At 35.1% G+C, this 13,992-nt stretch overlaps 1 protein-coding gene across 3 annotated transcripts in view; it reads right to left on the reverse strand.

Annotated features, from left to right (window-relative positions):
• ADGRB3 (adhesion G protein-coupled receptor B3) overlaps positions 1-13,992 on the reverse strand; it is a 738,657-nt gene that overhangs the window by 200,974 nt on the left and 523,691 nt on the right. The window lies entirely within an intron of this gene.

A 13,992-nucleotide genomic window follows, 5' to 3' on the forward strand; every position in this document is an offset into this window, starting at 1 on the left:
CAGGAGAATCTCTTGAACCCAGGAGGCAGAGGTTGTAGTGAGCGGAGATGGTGCCATTGCACTCCAGCCCGGGCAACAAAGAGCGAAACTCCATCTCAAAAAATAAATTAATTAAAAAAAAAAAAGAAGAAGAAATTCCAGGATGGAGACATAATGAAAATTTCTTGGATAATAACTCCCAGAAAAAAAAAAAAGGCATTTTATGGAGAATAGTCGTTTTCCTATCAGGGTAAAAGCAAAAAACAAACAAAAAATAACTTTTTAGTTTTATTGGAATGATTAACTTTATGAATCTGGGCCACATTCCATTCTCCAATAATATCTAAAACAAGGCACTATTAATCACCTAACAGTTATCTGATAACAGAAATTTTTAGAAAAAATGTCCTTTTACAAAATAAATCTTATCTCAACACGATTTCTGGAATGAACTAGTATCGATATTTTACCAACTGTTTAGTCATCACTTGGACAAGTCACAGAATGATTTATTTTCAGAATGACCCCAAATTAAAGGGACTTGACAGCCTCCAGGTTCTTCTCCATCTTTGCTGATTTTAGAACTATCTGGGCAAGCAGAACTTGGTGACCAGCCAATGCCTGGCTCTTATGGTATCTCTAGCTGCTTTTCCCTTTCACATCCACTGTGCCTCCAATCTCCTTTCAAGAGCCAGCTCTGTCAAAAGCTGGGGAGGCTTCATAGATGGGTGAGTTCTTGAAAGCCCCTACATGCAGAACATATACCTAGAAAACATCCTCTGATTTGTGTTGAAACACAAGTAATTGATTTCCATTCTGCTTTTAAGCTGGCTAAACTACAAGAAACAAAACCCACTGGGTAACAACTTCAAAGGGGATGATAAGCCACAATACGAATACTGCTACATGAAATTATTATTGATGGTATATTTCTGCCTGAATTTAAATATCACAGAAGTCACATAATTTCACTTTGAAGATGAAAACATCATTCAGCAGAGACCTGTAATACAGATTATTGTCTAGTAGTACTGCCAGATACCATCATTATACAGATGTTCTATTGTAATTTTAGTGAATCATCAGAAAGTCTCATACAAACAATAGCAGTTGTTATCATCCTAAATCTTATATCTGGCAAAATTCTTATCTCTGGCCCTGAAGGCTTTACATCCAATATTATAGGGAAATATGTTATTTTTCACATTTTAAAATTATTATTCAAATTAATTCATCAAAAAGGTTTTTAAAGGCAAAAATCATTTCATTCTCTTAGTCTTACTCTTTCATTCACTCCCATGTACACAAACATACACATATTGTAAACATGCAGCAATATAAATAGTATAATGAAGTGAGTATTGTTTTTGGGTTTTTATAATTTCAGAAAAACATGAGGGGGAATCAGAAAGAAACAGTCACGTTTCAAATGTTATGTTTACCATTCTAATTATTGTTGTGTAATAGCTGAATCTATATATTGAAGAATCAATTCAGTTTCATGCTTTGTCAAAAAAAAAAAAAAAAAACCTTACTATGAGTATACAGAGTATTAGTGGCCCAAGCACTGGTAATAGTACTTCTGTATTTAAAAAAAAAAAGTATGCACACACACACATATACACACAAATTCAGACTCACATTGAGCATTGACCTCTGGTTTTACATACTTTACAGACTGAAATTCAGGTTGGTGCTGGTATACATCTGAAAGGCAGATTTGAAGAAGCAGATTTTTGGTTCAAGGTTAATACAATAACTTGGAGATTTTAGTTGATTCTGTTTAATACAGGTTTATTCAAACATGTATTAAAAATAGTGACTGAGATTTTATTATGTGTCAGGCTTCTCTTATTTTCTTCTTTTTTTTCTTTTTTCAGGTGCTGGGGGTGTAATAATCAGAAGACAGATTTGCTGCTTCTGCATTACTTATATTCTTGTTCTATACTTGGAAGAGAATAAATGATGCTGGGTAGGGAGGGGAGGTTTTACTAAAGTAAGCGTATGTTCCATCCTTGCAATGAATTATACATTTCTGAGTGGCAAGGAAGTAAATGCTGCCTTCTAATGTTGCCTTTATGAAAAATACAAATAAAATGCATTTAGATCTATTACTCTTAAAATAAGAAGCACCATGTCTTTTAGCTTATTTGTGGCCAAGGACAAAGATAACACACAAAGTTTAATTCGTTCAGTAAAGGGTTTCAGGCCAATTGACAATTTTTTTTTTTTTTTTTTTTTTTTTTTTTTTTTTTTGCTATTTCATTTGGTGGCATGTTTGAAAAGTTACTTGAATGCCCAAAGGAGAATACCCAGTTTCTTTTACACCTCTGAGCAGGCTTTATTCAATTCTGCATGTCAGAACAAATCCAACAAATCTAATTGGTTACCAGCACTACTCCCACAAATGCACACATGTGTGTTTTCAAATTTGAAGCTCTGATTTTCTTTCTTTTACCCAGATTGATCACTTTGATCCATTTGGGGTATCTTGACTTACGTATACTACTAAAAAAAAAGACTTAACACACAGATTTTTTTATTGGAAATAGAAATTCAAAATGCATTAGATGCCAGATTCTTGTGTAAAGCTGTCATTTAACGTTTGGGAATTCACAGTATGCTAATTGCTTCTCAGAACATACAGAAGTCATCATGTATTCTTTGCAACTTAAAAGTCAACGATAAGTATGTCCTGCCTTTGAAAGATAAGGTGCATACACATATTTTATTTCCTTCAATTACATGAATCAAGACCTAAATAGAACGTGCTGAAATAAGATCAATGTATATTCCTTATAAAAGAAGTGATAAGAATGAATGTAGTCCTTTAAAAAGTTCATTTCATTCTTCAGAGGGCATAGAGTGTGAATAGTGGTAGATAAAATGAAAACGGAAATTCTAAGAAAGAGTACTCTGGTACTTGTACCAATACGCCATGTTCTGTTCTGTGCTGAAAATGTTCCTGGCTCTGCTCTAATCTGCTATTTCAGTTACACAGTTGTTTTTCTTTCATGAAAGATGTGGGAGGGTTTATATATTCTCTTAGCAGCCTCATGGCTAAAGAAGTGAAGGCCAAAATTGTTAATCAATAGATCAGTAAATAAGACTTTGTAAATTTACAAGAAGAGTTTTTATGCTGTAGTCTTCTCTGTATCAGCTAGGTCACCTGCATTTTTTTCAATATGAGAGCTGGATGAGGTAGGATATAGGTACAGTACTAGTATAAGTTTTTGAATTTTCATTAAACTCAAAACACCTGAAGTTATACTTATTTCCCTTGTTCCTACAAATGTAAGATATTTTCTTGTAGAGAAGCAATTTGAAGGCTAATCCTAGTTTAGAAATTATAGAAGAATTTATGTAATATTAAAAATATAATGAATTAAGGATGTGAACTCTGACAAGTCTAATTCTATATATGTCTAATGCATGGATGGCCTCTTGTGCTTAAATCTATCACTGTCATAGAATATCCCTTCACTCTATTGAATATGAAGAAAATGATTCAAATCTTTAAATCAGACATTTAAAAAATGAAGCTCAAGTAATCATCAAGTAAGTTTTACGGCATATTATTTTCTACTAACAAATCTGCCCCATAAAGGATATTGCTATGCCCCAAGGATATTTTTTCAGAGCATTTTTATTTACCTTATTTTCCTTTCCCTTAGGAGGTTTTTTTTCGGGCACATATGAAAGTATCTTTTTATTTTTTTCACAGATCCATGTGCCTCCTGCTCTTTTGAAAACACTAATAAAACAAAATATCTTTAAAAAGTCCAATTTCTCCAGAAAGACAATAATGCCAAGCTAGTTTATAATTGTAAAAATAAAAATAATTCTGATTTGGGATTTTATACATATTTTAGGATGATATATTTTATGTTACAGAAAATTACAAAACTTCATGTACAACTGAGCCACATGTACATATTAGTGATATATTCTGCCTAGGTCTTTTTCTTTTAAGTTATTTTTTGTCTCTTATTTCTTTGATGTTGGCAGCCATTATGGTGGTGGTTTGATTTTTATTAGTGTTGGTGGGAAGAAAAACTATACTTACATGTTTTCTCAAGTCATATGAGAAAAGGTAAACTATCACACCCATTTGTCTGATTCCTATAGCACCTGTGTACTAAATGATGGGAATGACATTAGAAGTCGGCTGATGGGGACACTTTTTGTTTGTTTGTTGTAATGGATGGTCCTATAAAGAGTCAGTGATTTCAATCATGACTTGCTAGAGCTATGAGCAGATGAGGGTGCCATAAAATTGATGTATCCATTTCTTTATTGGATAGACAAACATAAAATGTCATGGCCACCAGCCTTAATTGTTATTTGAGTTATGAAAGTTAAAAATTTTTTATCCTCTCATTTGTTTACATATCATAACATGTTCCTAAGTTACCACACTTGAGCTTCTGTGAACTCCATTTTATTTCAGCTTGAATAAAACTACTGTATTAGTTAACTTTCCATAATAATGATTATAATACAAGGAAGATTAAGGGCACACTAATTTATTTACATTGTCCATGTCCCTGAAACTCACAGTAGGATACTGGAGTGTTTTCTTCCATAAAAATGAGTTTGTTCATGTCTATGAAATTAATTTACATTGAAATCTTTTCAAGCCTGTAGTGTTTTGGAAAATCTGATACCAACTTGTGTATCTTAGAGAAGTTAAATTTCAAAGGTGTAATTTGTAATTTAAGGTTAAAATATGGATTTACTTTTATTTTTTACATACATCATTTAAGTTTGTTCTTCATTGCAGATTCAAAAAAATGAAATCAATAATCTGGCCATGTGTTCTGAGAATTAGTTCAAGGATTTTTAATGCTTTATAAGTACTTTGGTAAGGAGCTCTGTACCAGAATCTTGAGTCTAGAGCATTTAGCTATTTAAACTTACTGGAGCACTTCAGAAATTGGAATTCCAATTTGAAAGAATGAAGGTCTCCTAAAAACCTGAAGCACTCCAATAATTTTAAATTATTTCTACTTTGGAAGTTTACAGTCCTCATCACTTATAAAGAGAGGCACTTATAACAAAAGGGAAAGTACCACAAAAATTTCAAATCACTTTGTATAGTACAGGGCAATTTTAAGTCATTGAAGTACTTATAGGTTTTGCCATTTCATTTGAAGGCTTTCAATCTGAAAGGAAGTAAAGCAGCTCTTATAACATGACAATTCAAAATACACTAAGTAATTTCAAAATTAACCAAAACTATGGTGAAAAGTAGAGTGCATATAGTTAGAAAAAATATATAAAAATTAAATAATGTGTATGCTTTAAAATATAAGAGAGAGTTAAACTGTCCTATACATTGCTTAGTTGGCATAGAATAGCAGGATGTGGATAAGGGGTAAGAACCACATGATGGTAGTGTCATATTTTAAATAACTCAGAAAGTAGTTACTGAATTTTATGAGGAAAGATTAAAAAAACAAGATTGACATGCTTGGTTTTAATATTCCATCCAGTGGTATACTGGAGTGTGTTCATAAAGGCTCACAAGAATCGACTGTGCTTCCAGTTTTTTATTGTTCAGCAATGTTATGATGATAGCCTGACATCAGCCATGGTAGGAATATTTACACCATGGAAGTTGTGACAAATGCTACAAATTAGGACCTTTTTCCTTTTGAGAGTCTATTGTGAACATTTACCAGCTTACCAATTGTTATATCCAATTTATTTCTATGCTAGGTGTTTTCAATTTTAAGGGAACGGGACTCACTCAGTTTGCCTCAAGTAATGCAGAAATAATGGCAGTAATGAAAAAAAATAAGGGAAAAAATAATTCTCAGCCAAGATAAGAGTCTCAGGCCAAGTGGGAAGAACAGAACAAACAATGAAAAATCAAGACTATCACTGAATGACAACTCAGAGGTCAGTGATTCAGAATCCAGTGCGGCTCTAGGTTCCTCAGAAGCAGCATTTTAGCTTAGGATACCTTAACTAGCCTTCTGTTTTTGTTATTGCTGTTGTTGCTGTTGTTGTTGTTTTATTTTTATTTTATTTTAGTTTTTTACTTCCATAGGTTTTTGGGGAACCAAAGTGGTGTTTGGTTACATGAGTAAGTTATTCAGTGGTGATTTGTGAGATTTTGGTTATGTAACTCTGTGATGATCTTTCCATTACTAACTGGTTTCTTCATACTCTACTCTGCAATTTTTCTCTATGCCATAGTTTATGTTTACGTGTGATTTTTGCACCACTCATAACCCAGTTTTATACGTGTCTCATAAGACTCTCTCCTGTCTCATGGGTGCATCTGCGTGCCTGTGCATCCTTTCATTTTCAGTCTTTGTAGCCAAACGAATGATTTTTTGGCCATATTTCCAAGTCAAAAGTTCTGAGGTTGGGAAGTCTGGTGAGCCAATTTTTGCGATGAACAACTGTCATAAAGGTCCTCTCACTGGAACTACTGAATTTCATACAATTTACTTGTTTATTGAGTATCTTCTTTAGGTATTATTGGAAACAATGCTAAGTAAGATTATCCCCAAACACAAGAAATTATTAGTCTAGTTGATTATAAAATTCTAGTTGACTAAATGATTATAGTAAAAAAATGAAATAAGCTAAGTAAAAAAGAAGTGCAAATATAGTACTATGAACTTTCAAAGAAAGGAGAATATATTTATGGCTATATAAAAGCAGTTTCCAAATAGTTTAAAATGTTTTTGTAGATGGTAATCATTGATGAAACAAAGCTTAAGAAGACAACATTCTAGGCAGAAGGTGGAAAGAAGAATCTGGACATTATTTATGTTTATGTTTATTTGATAATGTATATGCAAGAAGCAAAAACCATTTAAAAATAATATTAATGTATAAAAGCCTCCACAAAATTCAAAGATAATTTAGCTTCTAGGTAACAGAATTAAAAATATTTCCAATTCTATATGCCTTACCAACTCAGATATTTTTATAATGCATATATAGTGCATTTATAGGTTTTAAAAATGAAATTGAAACAAAAAATGAGTATGAATTCAACCCGTCTGACTGGAATACATGTAGATTTTTTAAAAAATAAGAATATTATGGGGAAAAGTAAATGGGATGGATATAGATCATGATTAAAACATTAACAGTTTTTATTTCAAGACAGTGATTAAAGGCATGCCTCAGACCTTAGAAATAGTAAGATAGTGCATAAAGAGAAACTCTATGAGCTGTATTTTGATAAGGAAAATTGAAATCCACCAGAATCATAAAGGAAACCCCACATCTCAGGAGGAGGATGCAGGCAAACAGCCCCTGTGACAGCATCCAGTTGATAAAAGTGAGTGAAGCCCCAGTATGTGAGACAGACAGAGAGCTCTCTGTGACTTACTTTTCTACTGGGGATCTGAGCAACCCAGTAGGCTGAGGGAGTACATTTTCTTTTCTCCCAAGCTCTGGAATGGACTCGCAGAGCGGCTTGGGTACTCTGTGAGGGAAAGACACCAGGAAAAGCTGCTGGAATTTTCCCAGAACCAGGAGTAAGAAGAGCAGGATGTCATTTTTAATCCAAGGACATACAAAACCAGCCATTCTGTGGTGACCCAGCAGCCTGGTCGCACAGGCATTTTAGGCTTTGGCCAGAAATAGGAGTACCTACTCTGGAGTGGCGTAGGGGCCTCCACAGTCAGAACTGTGGAAAGCACCTCAGCAGTAGGTGTTCCAATTATGCTCTCTCCATTGCAGGCCCGGGGGAGAAGGAGAGCTGCTACAACTGCAGTTTCTCCTGGACTGAGACTTGCAGCCAGGGTCAGCTTGGCAACTTGGAACTGGTCTGTGTGTGTCATTGTTGGCTGCCCCGGCCTGCTCTCCTGAGATAACGGTGGAGCAGGGCTCTCTCTACACCATGCCTAGGCAGATCTCCAGGCATTCGGAGCAATAACTCTCCTGGTTCAGCAGCCTGAGCTGCCCCACCCTTCCTAGACACAGATTGTGGTACAGTGAAGACCTCTTCACTCCACACCTAGACAGATTCTCTAGGCATTTTGATTACCCACTCACCTGCATCAGCAGCCTAAACTGCCCCACACTTCCTTTTCATAGATTGTGTTGCAAGAAGGCCCTTTCTGCTCCATGCCCAGGCAGATCTCCAGGCATTCAAAGCACCTGCTTGCCCAAACTGATAACCTGACACCCCATCCTTCATGTGCAGAGATCCTAATGTAGAAGGTACTGCTCTACTCCACACCCAGGCAGATCTCTAGGCATCTGGAGCAGCTGCTTTCTGAATTAGGAGTTTAGGCTGCTCCCATTCCCATACAGAAAACTCAGGGCCAAGGAGATTTCCCAGCTCCACGCCTTGCCACACCTCTGGATGCTTAATAGCCATCCACTGGATATTCCCTCAGTATTGGTGCTTGTGCCTGCCATTGGGGAAACTGTAGGTGGACATGCTGTTTGGCCTTGCCCATCTGGCTCCTGCAGCCAGGGGCTGAGGAGAGAACTCAGACCACAGTGCACTTCATGAATCAGCCCATTGCCTTAGGGAACAGAGAGCTTCTTCAAGTAAGCAAGGATCAAGTATATATGCCTAGTCATAACGGCCACAGACAGCTCTTACCCATAAGTGTCACCTACTGGCTTGTAGGTCAAACTGTACAGTGCAATATAAAACCTGTTGACAGAAGTACATAGGACTACAGAAGCCAAGCCAAAAACCCTTACCCAACATTCCCTACAGCCACACCCCCTAGGGAAGGAATGAAAGGGAAAGAAGAAACAAACAATAATATTATCTAGAAAAAAAACGTGCTACCCACATGAAAAAATGACAAAAGCTAAAAGTGCCAGCATCTCCCGGTGAGAAGGAACAAGTTCAAGAATTCTGGCACCATGAAAAAATCTGAATGTAGTGATACCATCAAAGGACCACATGAGCCCTCCAGCAATGGTCCCTAACCAAAATGAAAATTCAAATGACAGATTAAAATTTCAAAGCAAGGATTGTAAGGAAGCTCAATGAGATCCAAGACAAGGTCGAAAATCAACATAAAGAAACTTTTCAAGCAATTTAGGAAATGCAGAAGGGATACACATCTTAAAAAGAAATCTATCAGAGCTTTTAGAATACAAAAACTCACTTAAAATTTTTCAAAATACAAATGAAAGCTTTATTAATAGACTGGGCCAAGCAGAAGAAATAATTTCAGAGCTTGAAGACCAGTCTTTCAAACTAACCCAGTCAGATAAAAATGAGAAAATAATTTTTTTAAATGAACTTCTTTGAATTTAAAAAATGAATTTCTTTGAGAAATATTAGATTATGTAAAGTGAACAAACATACAAATTACTGGCATTCTTGAGAGAGACAGAGAAAAAGAAAACAACCTGGAATACATACTTGAGATAATAATTTAAGAAAATTTCCTTAATCCTGCTTAAGAGGTAGACATCCAGTTACAACAAATTCAGAGAACACCCATGAGATACTATGTAAGACAGACATCACCAAAAGATATAGTCACCAGACTATCTAAGATCAACAATAAAGAAAAAATCTTAAAGGCACTTAGAGAAAAGGTAAGACCACATACAAAGGAAACCTCGTTAGGCTCTAGACTTCTCGGAAGAAACCTTATAAACCAATAGAGACTAAGGGCCTATTTTCAGTATTCTTAAATAAAAGAAATTCCAACTAAGAATTTCATATCCTGCCAAACTAAGCTTCATAAGTAAGGGAGAAACAAATTTTTTTGAGGCAAGCAAGTGCTAAGGGAATTCATTACTGTCAGACCAACCATATGATAAATCCTTAAGGGAGTTCTAAACAGGGAAATGAAAGAATGATACCTGCTACCACAAAAATACATTTAAATACATAACTCATAGCCCCTATAAAGCAATAGAAACCACAAAGCAGCCAGCAAACAAGTTCATGATAGGATTGAGACCTCACATGTCAATGTTAACTTTGACTATAAATAGTCTAATTGTCCCACATAAAAGGCACAGAGTGGCAAGCTGGATTAAAAAATAAAACAAATAAACAAAACAACCAAGACCCATTTGTCTACTGTCTTCAAGAGACCCATCATACCTGTAATGTAATGACATTCATAAGCTCAAAGTAAAGGGTTGCAGAAACATCTATCATGCAAAATTGAACACAAAGAAGAAGCAGGGGTCACTATTATATCAGATAAAAAAGACTTTAAATCAACCAAAGTAAAAAAAGGACAAATATGGGCATTACACCATAAAGGGTTCAGTTCAACAGAAGTTTAACTATTCCAAGTATATATGCATCCCACATTGGAGCACCCAGATTCATAAAACAAGTACTTCTAGACCTGTGAAAAGACAGCTATATAATAACAGTAGGGTACTTCAACATCCCACTGACAGCATTAGACAGATCATTGAGGAGGAAAATAACAAAGAAATTCTGGACTAAACTTTGACACTTGACCAATCGGACCTAATAGATATCTATGGAATACTCCACCCATGAACCACAGAATATACATTTTTCTTACCTGCACATGGACCATACTCCAAGATTGACCACATGCTTGGCCATAAGGCAAGTTTCAATAAATAAATAAATAAATTTAAATCATATCAACCATACTCTCAGACCATGGTGGAATAAAAATGAAAATCAATACCAAGAAGTTATTTCAAAAGCACACTATTATATGGAAATTAAACAACTTAGTCCTGAATGACTTTTGGGTAAACAACAAACTTAAGGCAGAAATAAACAAAAAATCTTTGAAATAAAGAAAAATCGACATAACACACCAAAATATCTGGGATGAAGCAAAAAAAAAAAAATATCTCGGAAAAAGCAGTATTAAGAGCAAAGTTTACAGCATCAAACACCTATCTCAAGAAGTTAAAAAGATTTCAAATGAGTAATCTAACAATACAGCCAGAAGAACTAGAAAAACAAGAAAAAAACTCAAACCTAGAAGAAAAGAAATAATGAAAATCGGAGCAGGACTGAACAAAATTGGGACCCAAAAATCAATACAATGAATCAACAAAACCACAAATAGTTCTTTGAGAGGATAAACAAGATCTATAGATTGCTAGCTAAGTTAGAAAGAAAGAGAGAACATCCAAATAAGCACAATCAGAAATGACAAACGTGACAATACAACCAATCCCACAGAAATACAGAAAATCCTGAAAGACTATCCTGTATACGTATACGCAGACAAACTAGAAAATCTAGATGGAATAGATACATTTCCAGACGCATACAATGCCCTTAGATTGAATTGGGAAGAAATTGAAACCCTGAGCAGATCAATATTGAGTTCTGAAATTAAATCAGTAGTAACAAACTTACTAACCTGAAGAAAAAGCTGCAGACCAGATGGATTCACCATTGAATTCTACCAATGTGCAAAGAAGAGCTGGTAACAATTCTACTAAAATTATTCCAAAAAATCGAGGAGGGACTCCCCCATAAATCATTCTACAAAGCCAGCATCACCCTGACACCAAAACTGGCAAAGACACGACACAGCAGGCCACTACTAGTGATAGAACATGGACACACACACACACACACACACACACACAAAATCCTCAAATTACTAGCAAACTGAATTCAGAAGCACGTAAAAAAGTTAATGCATCATGATCAAGTAGGCTTCATTCCTGGGATGCAAGGTTGGCTTAACATATGCAAATCAATACATGAGATTCATTACATAAACATAATTAAAAACAAGAACCATATGATCATCTCAATAGACATCGAAAAACCTCTTGATAAAATCTAACATCCCTTTATGATCAAAGCTCTGAGGAAACTAGCCATCGAAGGAACATATCTCAAAATAATAACAGCAACACATGATAAACTTGCAGCTAACATCATACTGAATGTGCAGAATGTAGAAGCATCCTTCTTGATAAATGGAACAAGATAAGGATGCCCACTCTCACCACTCTTATACAACATAGTGCTGGAAGTCCTTGTCAGATAAATCAGGGAGAAGAAAGATATAAAAGGCATTCAAATAGAAAAAGAAGAAGTCAACTCTCTTCTTATTGATGATGAACTGATAAACAACTTCAGTAAAGTTTCTAGATACAAAATCAATGTACCAAAATCAGTGGCATTTCTATACAACAATGACTTGTATTGCTATGTTAAGAACCAAATCAAGAATACAATCCCATTTACAATAGCTGCAAAATAACATACCTAGGAATATATATCTTGCCAAGGAGCTGAAAGATCTCTACAAGGAGAACCACAAAACACTGCTGAAAGGAATCACAGCTGACACAAATGGAAAAAACATTCCTTGCTCATGAATTGGCTGAGTCAGTATCATTATAATGGCTATACTGCTTAAAGCAATCTACAAATTCAATGTTATTCCTATCAAGCTACCAATATAGTTTTTCAAAGAACTAGAAAAAATATTTAAAAAGTCATATGGAACCAAAGAAGAGCCTGAATACCCAAAGCAATCCTAAGGAAAAAGAACAAAGCCGGAGGCATAACATTACCTAACTTCACACTATACTATAAGGCTACAGTAACCAAAAGAGCATGACACTTGTACAAAAACAGACACATACACCAATAGAACAAAATAGAGAACCCAGAAATAAAGCTGCACACCTACAGCCATCTGATTTTCAACAAGGTTGACAAAAATAAGCAATAAGAAAAGGACTCCCTATTCAATAAATAGTGTTGGGATGGCTGGCTAGCCATATGCAGAAGAATGAAACTGGATCACTACCTTTCACCAAATACAAAAATCAACTCAAGATGGGTTAAACACTTACATGTAAGACCTAAATTCTTCTAGAATTCTTATAGTTTGAGCTCTTACATTTAAGTGTTTAATCCATATTGAGTAAATTCTGGACATTGGCCTTGGGAAAGAATTTATGACAAAGTCCTCAAAAACGATTGCAACAAAAAACCCCCAAAAACTGACAAATGAGTTCTAATTAAATTAAAGAGCTTCTGCACAGCAATAGAAACTATCAACAGTGTAAACAGACAACCTACAGAATGGAAAAAAATACTCACAAACTATGCATGTGACAAAGGTCTAACATTGAGAATCTATAAGGATCTTAATTCAACAAGCAAAAGACAAGTACTTTAAGAAATGGGCAAAAGACATGAATAGACACTTTTCAAAAGAAGACATGACACACAAGTGGTCAACAAAGTGGGAAATTCTCCACATCACTTATCAACAGAGAGCTGCAAATCAAAAGCACAATGAGATATCATCTCACACCAGTCAGGATAGCTATTATTAAAAAGTAGAAAAACAACAGATGTTGGTGAGGCTATGGAGAAAAGAGAATGCTTGTACACTGTGGTGGGGATGTAAATCAGTTCAATTACTATGGAAAGCAGTTTTCAGATTTCTCTGAGAACTTAAAACAGAACAACCATTTGACCCAGCAATCCCACTGTGGGGTATATACCCAAAGGAAAATAAATTGTTCTACAAAAAAGACACATGAACTCATATGTGCATCAGAACACTCTTTACAATAACAAAGACATGGAATCAACCCAGGTCCCATCAACAGTGGATTGTATTAAAAATGTCATATGTATACACCGTTAAATACTACGCTGCCACAAAAAGAAATGAAATCATAGTCTTTGCAGCAATATGAATGCAGCTGAAGGCCATTATCCCAAGCAAATTCATGCAAGAACAGGGAACCAAATACTGCAGGTTTTCACTCATAAGTGGGAACTAAACATTGAGTACTCAGGAAGAGGAAGAGAGGGATGCAAGTGCTGAAAAACCAACTATTGGGTACTATGCTTAGTACCTGGAAGACAGGATCAATCATTCTCCAAATCACAGCAGCATGTAATATCCCCAGATAACAAGCCTGCACAAGTATCCCTGAATCTAAAATGAAAGTTGAAATTATTTTTTAAAAATTATCTTAAAAAAAGAAAAATAAATAAAAGTACATGAGTAATTTCCTTTAAAACAATGAGGGTTTTACCACTTTACAGCAAGTGATGGAAGATCC

This window comes from Macaca mulatta, chromosome 4, assembly GCF_049350105.2.
Source record: "Macaca mulatta isolate MMU2019108-1 chromosome 4, T2T-MMU8v2.0, whole genome shotgun sequence".
Taxonomy (NCBI): Eukaryota; Metazoa; Chordata; class Mammalia; order Primates; family Cercopithecidae; genus Macaca; species Macaca mulatta.